This window comes from Eleutherodactylus coqui, chromosome 11 (genome assembly GCF_035609145.1).
Source record: "Eleutherodactylus coqui strain aEleCoq1 chromosome 11, aEleCoq1.hap1, whole genome shotgun sequence".
NCBI lineage: Eukaryota > Metazoa > Chordata > Amphibia > Anura > Eleutherodactylidae > Eleutherodactylus > Eleutherodactylus coqui.
This window is the reverse complement of record NC_089847.1, coordinates 95,021,955-95,036,572: the sequence shown is the minus strand read 5'-3', so window position 1 is coordinate 95,036,572 and position 14,618 is coordinate 95,021,955.

Genomic DNA, 14,618 nt, shown 5'->3' with positions numbered 1-14,618 from the left:
AGCGCTCCCCCGCCAAAAAAAGCATCGCTGCAGGGAATGCCTTCATCCGATTGCTTTCAATAGAGTGGCAGCAGCTCCGGCCCTATTGAAAGCAATGGGATAGCATCGCAGACCTCTGCCACAGCTGTGTCAGGGGAGTGCAAAGTACTCCCTGTGTTTTCAATGGGGCCGACGCTGCTGCCGCAGGCCACATTGAAAGCAATGGGTGATGACACAGATTTTTCTTAGCGATGCAAGCCTTGAGTGAACACATCGCAAATGAGAATAAAGCCATTGAAAATCATTGGTTTCATAATCATGCGTATTCACTCACTTTCGCATCTTAGGCAAGTCTATCGCCAGTGGGTAGGAGGCCTAAGGGTAGTTTTACACAATCAAATTATCGGCCAAAAAATCATTTAAACAAGCAATTTTTAGTGATAGTTGTCCAGTGTAAACACAGGACCTGACAAGTTACTGAACAAGCAGTCACTTCGGATCACATCTGTGTGCCCAAATATATATAGCAGATAAATCGTTTGCTCTGTTACTCGCGAAATCATTCAGTTGTTCACATTCACTGTACCGTGAGTAAACAATGATTTTCATGCTTGCATGAAATGAACGATGAATGATAAGTACACTAATCATTCATCATCGAATAATTAACTATGTTTACATTGAACAATTTGAACAATCCAGCAATTTTTTTGAATAATATTCATTCTGTCTAAACGCACCTCAGTAGATGACAAAAACGTAATGGTGATGGCAATCACATAATTACACAATGGATGACGTGAGGTAATGGTAGTCAGATAATGAAACAGACGGGTGATGATGAACGGATAACAAAAAACCGACAATAAGTGACCCTAAGGACTTATTCCCACGAGCGCATATCGGCCGCCGTTTTCACGGCCGACCTATATATGCTATGTTGGGAGAGGAAAATCTGGTAAACAGGTGCACAAATCAAAAGTTTGTGCACCCGTTCAGATGGCCTGGTGAGCCCGGCGAAAATGCGCCGAGCTCACCAGGCCATCGCCTTTTTCGCCTCCCTCCCCATCGCAGGCTCACCTTTTGTTCCTCCCGCTCGTTCTGTGCAATGGGAGGGGGAGGGGCGGGGGCAGGACTAAGCGCCGGTCCTCCCCGCCTCCACCAATTGATAGCTATGGACAAGGAGCAGGGAGAGGGCGGGCTCTACCCACATCCCGCCCCCTTGTCCATAGCCATCAATGGGAGGAGCTGGGGCGAACCGGCGCTTAGCTCCACCTCCAGTCTGCCCCTACCATTGCACAAAACGAGTGGGGAGGAACGAGAGGTGAGCCTGCACGGAAAGGAGGAGAACAGAGGGAGGGAGTTTAGCAGCCATGATGCTAAACTCTCTCCCACCTACGGCTGTTGCCATGGGCTCCCATAGGAGCCCATGCAGCAGCCAATGTATTCCGGCCCAAAAGATAGTTCCAGGACTATCTTTTTGGGCCCAACGTAAAAACGCCAGGCACTATATTGGCTTGTCGGCTGTTTTCACATCTCAAAAATATGCCCATGTGTTCTGATGCATTGGAATCCAATGCATCAGATCACAGTGTATTTCAGTTGCCCGTGAAAATGGCTGGCCAATATGCGCTTGTGGGAAAAAGCCCGAACTCTAACTTTCCAAGTCTTCCCCTGATGCTTATCCTAACACCAGTCACCATTGTTCCTTAGTTTCCCTAAAATATATAACCTAAAGGAAACCCTATCTGAAACACTGACCCTGAAAATCATTTAGAGAACACTAAGACCCAGAGACAAGCAAACCAAACAGATCAGAGCACTAATAAGAAGGAAGACAAGATAGGTACAAACAGGGAAAGGTAAACAATAAACAACAAGAAGCAAAAATTAGACTAGAAACAACCACAGGAGCAAAACTACGCTGACAAGAAGCAAGCTAGACTAGGAACAAGATACTAGAAATTATTAAATGCAAATATCTTACACTCTAACCAGCAACACACTGCAGAAGCCAAGAATATTTAAAGAGAAGCTAACCAATCAGGATCTCCTTTCTAAATGAGACTGGGATGTAGAAGTGGGGTCAACCGACCTGACCTTATTAGATGTCTGCTGTGGGACAGTTACATGGCAACTGATTTGTACACTGCGAGACGCACAAATATGAACCCCATTCTTTTGAATGGAGTCATATACACATGGCATGCTCTAAATTTTCACGTTCCTCTGAACTCATCGCCCATTCATTTCAATGGGACCTTTAATGTCTCACATGGCTCTCGTATGCCATGTGATGTGCATGTGAGTGCAAAGTGGTTTTCTATTGAAATCAATGAGAAACACTTCTGATCCTCTATAACCTGTGAAACTTGTACGAGACGATGGTAACTTCACATATGCGATATTAGTACGTTTTGCGAGATCAGAGTTAGTCAGAAGACAACAAGTAAACTTTTCTCATGGGAAACATTTTGATGCTTTTCTATAATGGCACCTAAGGTGGACATCCACTATGGTTAGAGGAAAGAAGGTTCCATCACCAACATAGAAAGGGGTTCTTTACTGTAAGAGCAGTGAGACTGTGGAACTGTCTGCCTGAGGATGTGGTGATGGCAAACTCCATAGAGGAGTTTCAGAGGGAACTAGATGTCTTTTTGGAACGCTATGACATTACAGGATATAGACATTAAATAACCAGCAGGGTTATTCATCCGGGACTTGGTAGGAGTCAGGTAGGAACTTTCAAACGTTGATCCAGGGATTATTCTGACTGCCATTATGGAGTCAGGATGGAATTTTTTCCCCAAAATGGGCTAATTTAGCTTCTGCCTCATTGTTTTTTTTTCCTTCCTCTGAATCAACTAGGGGGGTGGAAACAGGCTGAACTAGATGGACATAGTCTCCCTTCAGCCTAACATACTATGTTACTATGTAATATTGATTTGGACACAACATATTAAGTCCTTGTAGATATTATAAACATGGCTATATGAATGAACCCTTAAATCAGTTATCAACTCTAGCCTTTCATCTATAGATGATTTGGCTTTCGATAATATAATTTTATAAAATGGATTGACCAATATGAGTTAAACATAGTTCATAAAGCCAATGTATCAGTTTCGAATGGAGTAGTCATGTTCTGAATACAATACTACAAAAATTGTTTATTTTCTATGAGACACCAAATTACACGTAAATGGCCATTCAGCAATGCTATGGATCTATATTCAATTTGGAAATAGGGATAAGTTGGTTAAATCAAATAGTCAAATGTTCTGCAGATACATTTGAAAATGAAAGTACATTTATAATTCACTCAAGGTCAACACTTGTATTTTGAATGTCTTTTTTAGAATTTGTTTGCCTAATTAAGAAATTCTTTCACAGAGCCCAAACAAAGTACCAGGTGTAACAAAGTTAAACAATCAAATTATAGCAATTTTATTGCAGAATGTGTTTTTGTTTTGAAGTTTTAAAAATATTTTTTAATAATTCACAAATCTCTTTAACCCCTTAAGGACCAAGCTGTTTTGTACCTTAACCCCTTAGTGACCAAGCCTGTTTGCGCCTTAATGACCAGGGCAAATTTTGCAAATCTGACATGTGTCACTTTAACATGGAAAAACACCAGAAAGGTTTTGCATATCCAAGCGATTCTGACATTGTTTTTTCGCCACATGTTGTACTTCATTTAGGCGGAAAAAATAGACCGATAGAATTTGTGTTTATTTATTAAAAGTGCCAAAATTGGGAAAATTTTCAAAAAATCGTCATTTTTTCACATTTCCAACTGCAATATCTTAAATATGTGCAAACATAATATAGAAAATTTTGCTAAGATTTATATTTCCACCCGTTTACTTTATTTTGGGTGCACAGTGGAAAAATGTTTTTTTTTTTTTAACCATTTAGGAGACGTACAAACTTAACATTACTTTTTTAGCATTTTGAGGAACACTTTGTTTTCCTACACCAAGCCAAGATTGGAAAGGCTCATGAGTGTCAGAATAATAGATACCCCCACAAATGACCCCATTTTAAAAACTACACCCCTTAGTGTATTCACTGAGGGGTGTCATGAGTATTTTGACCCCACAGTTTTTTTTCAGGAATTAATTCACTTTAGAGGATAAAAAGTAAAATTTCATATTTTTGCAAATCTGTCATTTTAAAGACATATTTTTTTCCTATAGTTTACATGAAAATTAGGATTTACACCCCAAAATGGATACCCCTCTTTCTCCCGTGTTCAGAAATATACCCTTTGTGGCCCTAATGTTATATCTGAGTCCACAACCGGGCCCAAAATGAAAGGAGTAGTCAGTGTATCACAGAAGGGGAAATCAAAAATTAAAAACAATCACAGAAAATGGCCGTTACTTACTGACTGAGGAGTGCATATAGATGCATCCTCCTCTCACCATGCAGGTAGCTGACTACCAAATGCAGGAGCCAATAACACCTGTGCAAGACACCGATAAGACAGCCACTCACACTGCCTCCTGATAATGAGGGGGGTGGATGCTTGGTGTATACTCCCACACATAGTGGATACAGGGTGCCAGACCATTCTGATATATGTAGTTCACCATGCAGACAAGCAACCTATTAATAATGCCATGATAATTCGGCGGGTTGCCCTGCACTTCCATCAGTGAACCACATTTGTACTGCCACCCTGGGCTCCCCCTGGAGTCTTAAAGCCGCGCTGCATGTGAATGATAGATAATAAATGCAAGGCATTGGTTGGATGTTGGCCAAGATACATGAGCCCACTAACCACTTCATGGTTCCTTGCGTTGTAGTGGGCCCCTACACTAATATAAATGCATCACAGAAGGGGAAATCAAGAATTAAAAACAATCACAGAAAATGGCCGTTACTTACTGACTGAGGAGTGCATATAGATGCATCCTCTCACCATGCAGGTAGCTGACTACCAAATGGAGGAGCCAATAACACCTGTGAGGGCACCGATAAAACACCCACTCACACTGCCTCCTGATAATGAGGGGGGTGGGTGCTTATTGTATACTCCCACACATAGTGGATACAGGGTGCCAGACCATTCTGATATATGTAGTTCACCATGCAGACAAGCAACCTATTAATGATGCCATGATAATTCGGCGGGTTGCCCTGCATATCCATTAGTGAACCACATTGGTACTGCCACCCTGGGCTCCCCCTGGAGTAGTCAGTGTCTTTCAAAACAGAAATTTTGCTTGAAGTCCTTTTAGGCCCCATAGCACACATGTAGAGTTCTTAAGCGCCCAAAATTATAGAAAACCCCCACAAATGACCCCATTTTGAAAACTAGACCCCTTAAGGAATTTATCTAGGGGTATACTGCATATTTTGACCCCACAGTTTTTGAATGAATTCAAGCCAAGCAAAAGGAAAAAAATGTGATTTTAGTTTTTTTGGCAATTCTGTCATTTTAAAAACAGCTTTTTTTGTACAGCACACATATGAATGAAGACTTGCACCCAAAAATGGATACCCCTGTTTGTCCCATGTTCAGAGACATACCAATTGTGGCCCTAATCTTATGTGTGGATGCACAACAGGGCCCAAAATGAAAGGAATAGTCAGTGGCTTTCAGAACATAGATTTTGCTTGAAGTCCTTTTAGGCCCCATTGCCCACTTGTAGAGTTCTTGAGCGCCCAAAACCATAGAGAACCCCCACAAATGACCCCATTTTGAAAACTAGACTCCTTAACGAATTTATCTAGGGGTGTACTGCGTATTTGACCCCACAATTTCTGAATAAATTCAAGCAAAGCAAAAGGAAATAATTAGGATTTTCGTTTTTTTGGGAATTCTGTCATTTTAAAAACAGCTTTTTTTGTACAGCACACATATGAAGAAAGACTTGCACCCCAAAATGGATACCCCTGTTTGTACTGTTTTCAGAAACATACCCATTGTGGCCCTAATATTATGTCCGCATGCACAACGGGGCCCAAAATGAAAGGAGTAATCGGTGGCTTTCAGAACATAGATTTTACTTGAAGTCCTTTTTGGCCCCCATTGCCCACTTGTAGAATTCTTGAGCGGCCAAAACAATAGAGAACCCCCACAAATGACCCCATTTTGAAAACTAGACCCATTAACGAATTTATCTAGGGGTACTGTGTATTTTAACCCTACAATTTTTGAATATATCTAAGCAAAGCAATAAGAAAAAATTACGATTTTCATTTTTTTGGCTATTGCGTCAATTTAAAAACAGGTTTTTTTTTAACAGCACATGCATAAATGAAAACTTGCACCCGAAAATGGATATCCCTGTTTGTCCCGTGTTCAGAAACATAACCATTGTGGCCCTAATAGACTTACAGGACACATGGCTAGGCCTACAATTAAAGAGGCCTTATGTACGTACTTTCATCCTCCCTCACGGATATGATCCATGAGAGGAGATGAAACGTACGCTTTTTAAACTTTTTTTTTTACTTTTTTTACACTTTTTTTTTAACTTTACATGATCACTGTTATCCATTGGATGACAGTGATCATGTCCTCAGTGACATCCCTCTGCTCCTGGCTACACATGGCAGCCAGGAGCAGAGGGATTTTGAATTTCCCGGGGCTCGAGCCCCTCTGTGCACCCGCCCGACATCAATCATCGGGCGCGCATGCGCAGAAGGGGACTTCGGGTCCTGGGGCAGCGGGACATTGGGGAGGACCGAGGTGAGTATTTTCACCTCCCCTCATGGATCTGATCTATGAGGGGAGATGAAACTTAGCTTTTTTTAAAACTTTTTTTCACTTTTCCGCGATCACCGATCGCCATTATCCATTGGATAACGGCGATCGCAGTACCGGGACCGCTCACCACGGTCCCCGCTGACATCTCCTGCCTCCTGACTACCTACAGGAGCCGGGAGCCAGGAGATTTTAAATCTCCCGCGGCTCCGGGCCTTCTGCGCATGCGGCTGACGTAATGCCGCCTGGCGCGCATGCGCAGAAGACCGGCTTCGGGGCCCAGAGGACAAGGAGAGCGGGGAGCAGTGCGGCGGACCCGGGTGAGTAATTTCAGCTGCCCTGATGGATCCGATCCATCAGGGCAGCTGAATCTTTAACTTTTTTTCAACTTTTTTTAACTTTTATGCGATCGGCGCTATCGACTGGATAGCGGCAATCGCATTGTCAGGGGGGGGATGACAGCTCCATGCTGTCAGCTACCTGCGGGCACCGACAGCATGGAGCTGTCACGTCCAGAGCCCGAGGGGCTTTATTCTCTGTAGGACGCATGTTTTTACGTCCTCAGAGAATAAAGCCCACTTCAGGAGGACGTAAAAAGGCTATGGCCCGGTCGTTAAGGGGTTAAGGACCAGACACTTTTTAGGTATTTTACCCATGTTGCGGTTTTACTGCTCTATTTTTTTTCCTTTAGCTACCAAAATTATTTTTGCTGCGTTTTTTTTCCCTTGACATATAGGACTATTTTTTTATATCTTTTTCACTGACTTTTTTTTCTGTTTTTTAGTTTTATTGGGGGTAAAAAGCTAAAAAAAAAAAGGTTTTTTTAACTTTTATAATTTTTTTTTAAATTATTTTTATATTTACACTAAAATAAAGTATGGGAATAGGTTCCTCTATTTGTTTCGGACATTTTCATATATAGTATGTACAGTTTTGATATACAGGGCGCATACGGCGACGGTTTTTGTGTGCGTCTGCTTTGTGTCATTCTCTTTCTTTTGTATGTATTGTTGTTTTATTGTGTTATTTTGTCTTACTGATGTATGTAATTGTGTTTTTTACTACCTATGTCCCCCATGACGTCATATAAGACCTCTTTCCTACTGTAGCTAGGGCGTCCATAGGAGCCCTAGTTATAGGGGAAAGCAACCCCTGTGGTGACATTAGTCACCTGCAGAGCTGCCAGGGTCTAGTCTGACCCTCCAGCTCTGAATTAGCAGGAAATCCCAGGAGGTCACATGACCCCCTGAGGCTCCCGTAGTGAAAGTATTTCTTACTTTCACTTTGCCCATACAGTGCTCATTGCACTGTATATCGGGGAAGCAGAAGGCAGGAAGGGTTAAAAACCCCTCCTGCCTTCTGCTCCGAGTTATCAGCTGTCACTAACAGCTGATAACCCATTCCTGTCTCTGACTGATTGCAGAGGCAGGAGACTTAGAGCACCGCCGTAATTTTACTCTATAATTTGCTCTAAGCCCAGGACAAGCTGCCATAAATTTACGGTGGCTGGTCCTAAACAGGTTAAAACATAAATGTGCAATGATCATAATACAGATAGTCCCCTACTTGCGAACATTCGAGTTACGAATTTCGCTGGATACGAACTATCTGTCCTGCACAGTATGATGTGATGCTATGGCATTACATCATACTGTGCACGGACCGGACAGGCTTCTATCAAGCCTGATAGAAGCCTGTCCGGTCAGATCGCAGCTGCTAGGCAGCCGGGGACCTCCTGAAAGGCCCCAGGGCTGTCTATGCAGAGCGCCTATCAAGCCGCCGGTCCCCGGCTGCCTAGCAACCACACAGCGTCCCGCGATCTCATCGTGGGACGCTGTACCGGCCCCCTGAACGTCGGGTGCAGGCTGTTTCTTACAGCGGGCACCCAGCGGCACCAGTTCCGACGAGCCGCGCCGCTCGTCAGAACTGTTAACACTTTAAATACCGCTGTCAGAGCGGTATTTAAAGTGTTAGTAGTTCAGACGAGCGGCGCGGCTCATCGGAACTGCTGCGGCCGTGTGCCTGCTGTAAGAACAGCCGGCACCCGACGTTGTATGGAGCTGGATCCACCCGCGATCCCGCTCCATACTACCATTTGTTCGACTTGCGAACAGGCTCCTGGAATGGAACCTGTTCGCAAGTCGGGGACCACCTGTAGAAGGAAAAAATAACTACAACAAAGATAGTAAGTGTATATTGTGAGATGCATAATTGCAATTTTATTAATTACAATTTTAACTCCACAAATCCTGCAAAATTAAGTTTCTACATGCTTCCAAAACTACACAAAGCTGGCAACCCAAGGAGGCCAATTATCTCAGGTGTGGGAACCCTCACTGAAGGAGTCTCAGGATGGGTAGAAGGTCTCCTCAAACCACTGGTAAGAAACGCAACCAACTACTTGCAAGACACGACGGATCTACTGAACAAACTATCAACCATAGGCCCCCTCACTGATGACGCCATACTGGCCACCATGGATGTGGAATCCTTATATTCCAACATCCCACAGGAAGATGGACTGACCTCCTGCCAGGCACACCTTGAGTCCAATGGGGTTGCCTCTGAATCCATGTTATAGCTCACAAGATTCATCCTTACACACAATTATTTCTCATTTGGCAAAGAGATATTCCTGCAATTCACTGGAAACGCCATGGGCAGTAAAATGGCACCGCAATATGCAAACCTTTTCATGGCAAAACTGGAGAGTGACTTTTATGGCCTCCTGCTTCAACAAGCCATTAGCCTACTTCCACTACATTGATGACATCATAATCATCTAGACCAACACCCAATAAGAACTAATAAAATTCCATGAGAGATTCAATGCATTTCACCCCACCATAAACCTGAGCTAAGCTACTCATTTACCAAAATCAACTTTTTGGACACCACCATAAAAATTTCAAACAACTCAATATAGACATTCCTATACTGGAAACATGTTGATCGGCCCATATACCTCAGATGGGACAGCTTCCACTCTAAACACATCAAAAAGTCCACTGTTTGAAGCCAGGCCATCTAATTTAAAGGGGTTGTCCCGCGGCAGAAATGGAAATTTTTTCTCTTCCCAGTCAGCCTTCTAAAGCAAACATACAACACTACCCGTGGAAAGCGTTTTTAAAGAGCGTTTCTACTCACCATTAGCTCGTTTCGTGAACTTATAAAAATTCTTCTTTCAAGATGGCCGCCGGTCCTTTCCCAAGGTGCACCGCAATTTTGTCTCATGGTGCACTGCGGGTCTTCTCCCATGGTGCACTGTGGATGTTCTTCAGCTGTCTGAGCTTCATTGCCGATTCCAGCCACCTCATTGGCTGATCGGCACCATGTAACGGGGGCGGAGCTACGCGATGACGCTGAGAAGGGGAGGAGCCAGGACGCAGCTCGTGAGAAAGGACCAGGGGATTCCTGTCTGCGCAAGCCCGACTGTTCGTGCGACCAGAGAAGCAGTTTGCTCGTCACCATGGAGACGGGGACGCCAGCACCAGAGGGGGTAAGTGTATAACTTCTGTATGGCCAATATTTAATGCACGATGTATATTACAAAGTGCATTAATATGGCCATACAGAAGTGCATAACCCCACTTGCTTCTGCGGGACAACCCCTTTTACCAGATCTGCTCCAACCCAACAGACAAAGAGGAAGATCTAAACTATCTTAAAAGGACATTTTTAAATCAGGGTTACCATCCTATCTCAATTGATGACCAAATGACCAGAGCCACCAGGATACCCAGAAATCATCTACTCCAATACACAGAGAAGGAAGGAAAAAATCATGTACCTCTAGTAGTGACCTACAATTCACAGCTGGAGGTACTAAGGAAACCGCAAATAAACTCCACCATACACTTCACAAGGATGACCGTTTGAAAACCATATTTCCGCATCCTCTGCTTCTGTGTTACAAGTAACCTCCAAATATCGAGGAACTTTATAGTCAGGAGTGCATTGCCCTCTGACACACAAAGAGGAACTTATCCCTGTAATGTTAGGAGCTGCAAGACCTGCTCACATATATGGACCATGGACAAGATACGGATCCCCAACGCACAATGGGACTATAAGATCCCTGGGACATTCACATGTTCCATGTCTGATGTTGTGTACCTGATCCTGTGCAGTAAATGTCCTGTTGGGGGCCTTTATGTTGGAGAAAAAGGAAAAACTTAAATCGAGGATGAGATCTCATCATCACACAATTAAACAGAGAAAGACAGAATTAACTGTGGCAGAGCATTTTTCTTGTCAGGGACACAACTTAGAACACATGAAAGCTATGACACTGAAAGGCAATTTCAAGTCACAAAGCCATAGAAGCATTTGGGAATATAAATTTATAACAACTTTTGACACTTTCCCTAGAGGGCTAAATTCTTCACAAGGATTCATGTGTGACTGGGAAGTATGGGAAATCTAGCACAGATAACACTGCTGGCCTGGTGAACTGCCAAATTCCCAACACTAATTCAGGGACCATAAAACCTTCACACTCTTATCAGTGACTATTTAAAGATGTTTGTAGTATTCTTTTAAGTGCAAATTATTCACATCCATGTCTGTGCCTTGTCATCCATATGAGTGTATAAATATGCATGCCTCTTCTGATCTACAGTGGGGAAAAAAAGTATTTAGTCAGATAACAATTGTACAAGTTCTCCCACTTAAAAAGATGAGAGAGGCCTGTAATCAACATCATAGGTAGACCTCAACTATGAGAGACAACATGAGAAAACACACCCAGAAAATCACATTGTTTGATTTTTAATGAATTTATTTGCAAATTATGGTGGAAAATAAGTATTTGGTTACCTACAAACAAGCAAGATTTCTGGGTCTCACAGACCTGTAACTTCTTCTTTATGAGGCTCCTCTGTCCTCCACTCATTACATGTAGTAATGGCATCTGTTTGAACATGTTATCAGTATAAAAGACACCTGTCCACAACCTCAAGCAGTCACACTCCAAACTACACTATGGTGAAGACCAAAGAGCTGTCGAAGGACATCAGAAACAAAATTGTGGCCCTGCACCAGAGTGGGAAGGCTGAATCTGCAATAGGCAAGCAGCTTGGTGTGAAGAAATCAACTGTGGGAGCAATAATCAGAAAATGGAAGAGATACAAGACCACTGATAATCTCCCTCGATCTGGGGCTCCACGCAAGATCTCCACCTATGGGGTCTAAATGATCACAAGAACAGTGAGCAAAAATCCCAGAACCACACGGGGGAACCAAGTAAATGACCTGCAGAGAGCTGGGACCAACGTAACAAAGGCTACCATTAGTAACACACTTTGCCACCAGGGATCCTGCAGTGCTAGACGTGTCCCCCTGCTTAAGCCAGTACGTCCAGGGCCGACAAGTTTGCTGGAGAGCATTTGGATGAGCCAGAAGAGTATTGGGAGAATGTTATAGTGTCAGATGAAACCAAAGTAAAACTGTTTGGCAGAAACACAACTTCTCGTGTTTGGAGGAGAAAGAATGCTGAGTCGCATCCAAAGAACATCATACCTACTGTAAAGCATGGGGATGGCAACATCATGCTTTGGGGCTGTTTTTCTGCAAAGAAACCAGGACGATCTGTATACATGAAAGAATGAATGGGGCCATGTATCGTGAGATTGTGAGTGCAAACCTCCTTCCATCAGCAAGGGCACTGAAGATGAAACATGGCTAGGTCTTTCAGCATGACAATGATCCCAAACACACTGCCAGAGCAACAAAGAAGTGGCTTCGTAAGAAGCATTTCAAGGTCCTTGAGTGGCATAGCCAGTCTCCAGATCTCAGCCCTATAGAAAACTTTTGGAGGGAGTTAAAAGTCCGTGTTGCGACAGCGACAGCCCCAAAACATCACTACTCTTGAGGAGATCTGCATGGAGGAATGGGCCAACATACCAGCAACAAAGTGTGCCAACCTTGTGAGGACTTACAGAAAACGTTTGACCTCTGTCATTGCCAATAAAGGATCTATAACAAAGTATTGAGATGAACTGTTGTTATTGACCAAATACTTATTTTCCACCATAATTTGCAAATAAATTCGTTAAAAATCAGACAATGTGATTTTCTTCTATGTGTTTTCTCATGTTGTCTCTCATAGTTGAGGTCTACCAATGATGTCAATTACAGGCCTCTCTCATCTTTTTAAGTGGGAGAACTTGTACAATTGGTATCTGACTAAATACTTTTTTTCCCCACTGTATTTCATTTGTCTGAAGAAGAACCCTGTGTAGCTTCAAAAGCTCGCATTAACATCATGTATTTTTGTTAGCCATTAAAAGGTATCATACCTACTTGGTTTCTCTTTCTGAGAACAATCACATTTTGCCATTGACATGGTCATGTAATGGATTGTTTTTGTGGGACAAGTTGTAATTTTTAATAGGGCCTAATACTGAGCCCTGTGGCACCCCACTAGCAATGGTGGCTCAGGGAACCATTAACTGCCACCCTCCTGCTTTCTTTCTCCCAGACAGTTCTTTACCCAGATACACACGTTTTCGCTCAAACCGAGCTGTCACATTTCATATATTAACCTATTACGTGGCACAGTGTCAAATGCATTAGAAAAATCCAGATATACAAGATCAATAGACTCTCCCAGGTCCAGCCTAGAACTTACTTAGTTGTAGAAGCTGATAAAGTTGGTGTGACATGATCGACCCCTCATGAACCTGTGCTGATGAGGAGTTATGCCATTGTTTTCCTTGAGGTATTCCAGGATGATGTCTCTCTGAAACCCTTCGATTTTTTCCCAATTATTGAATTGAGACTTACCAGCCTGTAGTTACCAGGATCTCTTCTTCACCCTTTTTATATATTGGAACCACATTGGCAATGCGCCAATCCAGTGGTACAGCCCTGGTCTCAATGCAGTCTGCAATTATAGGAAATAGCTGTCTGTCTTTAATTCCCTTAGAACCCTTGGGTGTATTCCATCTGGGCCCAGTAATTTGTCAATTTTACTCTTTTTTAGCAGACTCTGCCCTTCCTCCTGTGTTAGGCAGGTGAAAGGACATGATGGCTTGATACTGTCAAAGCTGATACTGGCATGGATATCACACAAGAAAGAAGCAGTTCAAAACCAAAAAACTTGGAAGGAGCTTGCCTTTAAGGTCGCCGAGGGTCGTGAACGACTAAATGGCTAAAAACAACAACAATTTAGTTGGGCGTTCATTTTATCTCCTTGCATCTCCTGTGACATTTCTTTTTCTCTTGTGAGTATACTTGAGAAAAAAACTATTAAATAGATTTGCCTTCTCCCCATCATCTTCTATGGTTTCTCTTGCATTATTTGTTAAAGGGCCAGTACTTTCAGTGCAAATCCTTTTACTGTTTATATAATTGAAAAAATTGTTTATAGATATTTTTGCTCTGTTCCGCAATCAGTCTCAGATGAGATTTTGAAAATCCTGTCACCAAACTGCGGAAATAATCCACACAAAACCTGTGCAAGAATTGATATGCGGTGCAGTATTCAATTCCACAGCATGTCAATTTTATCATCATTTCCACTATGGAATTCATCTCTTCTCAATGAGGGTGAATCCCGCACAGGAATATATGATAAAACCTGCTTCAAAGTCCATACCAGATGGTGTCGGTTTTGAGGCAGGTTTTATTGTTGCCCACTGTGGACATTCCACCATAAATCAGCCCCTGTATGATTTCACCTAGTGGTCCCATCTTTGGAGATCCCTATAAGACTGGAGCTCTGAGCAATTATTCAGTTTGCCACACCCTAAATCCAGTACTGATCATGGCAGATCATCTTCTTGCTGCTTTTTGCATGCAATATGATTAACCCACAATAAGAGAGTTAAAAAAAGTAACTACAGTGTCCTACATACCAGTGCCAGCAGCTACTATGCCCTCATTAACAATTCAAGAAGCCCCAGGTCCATTGGTCAAA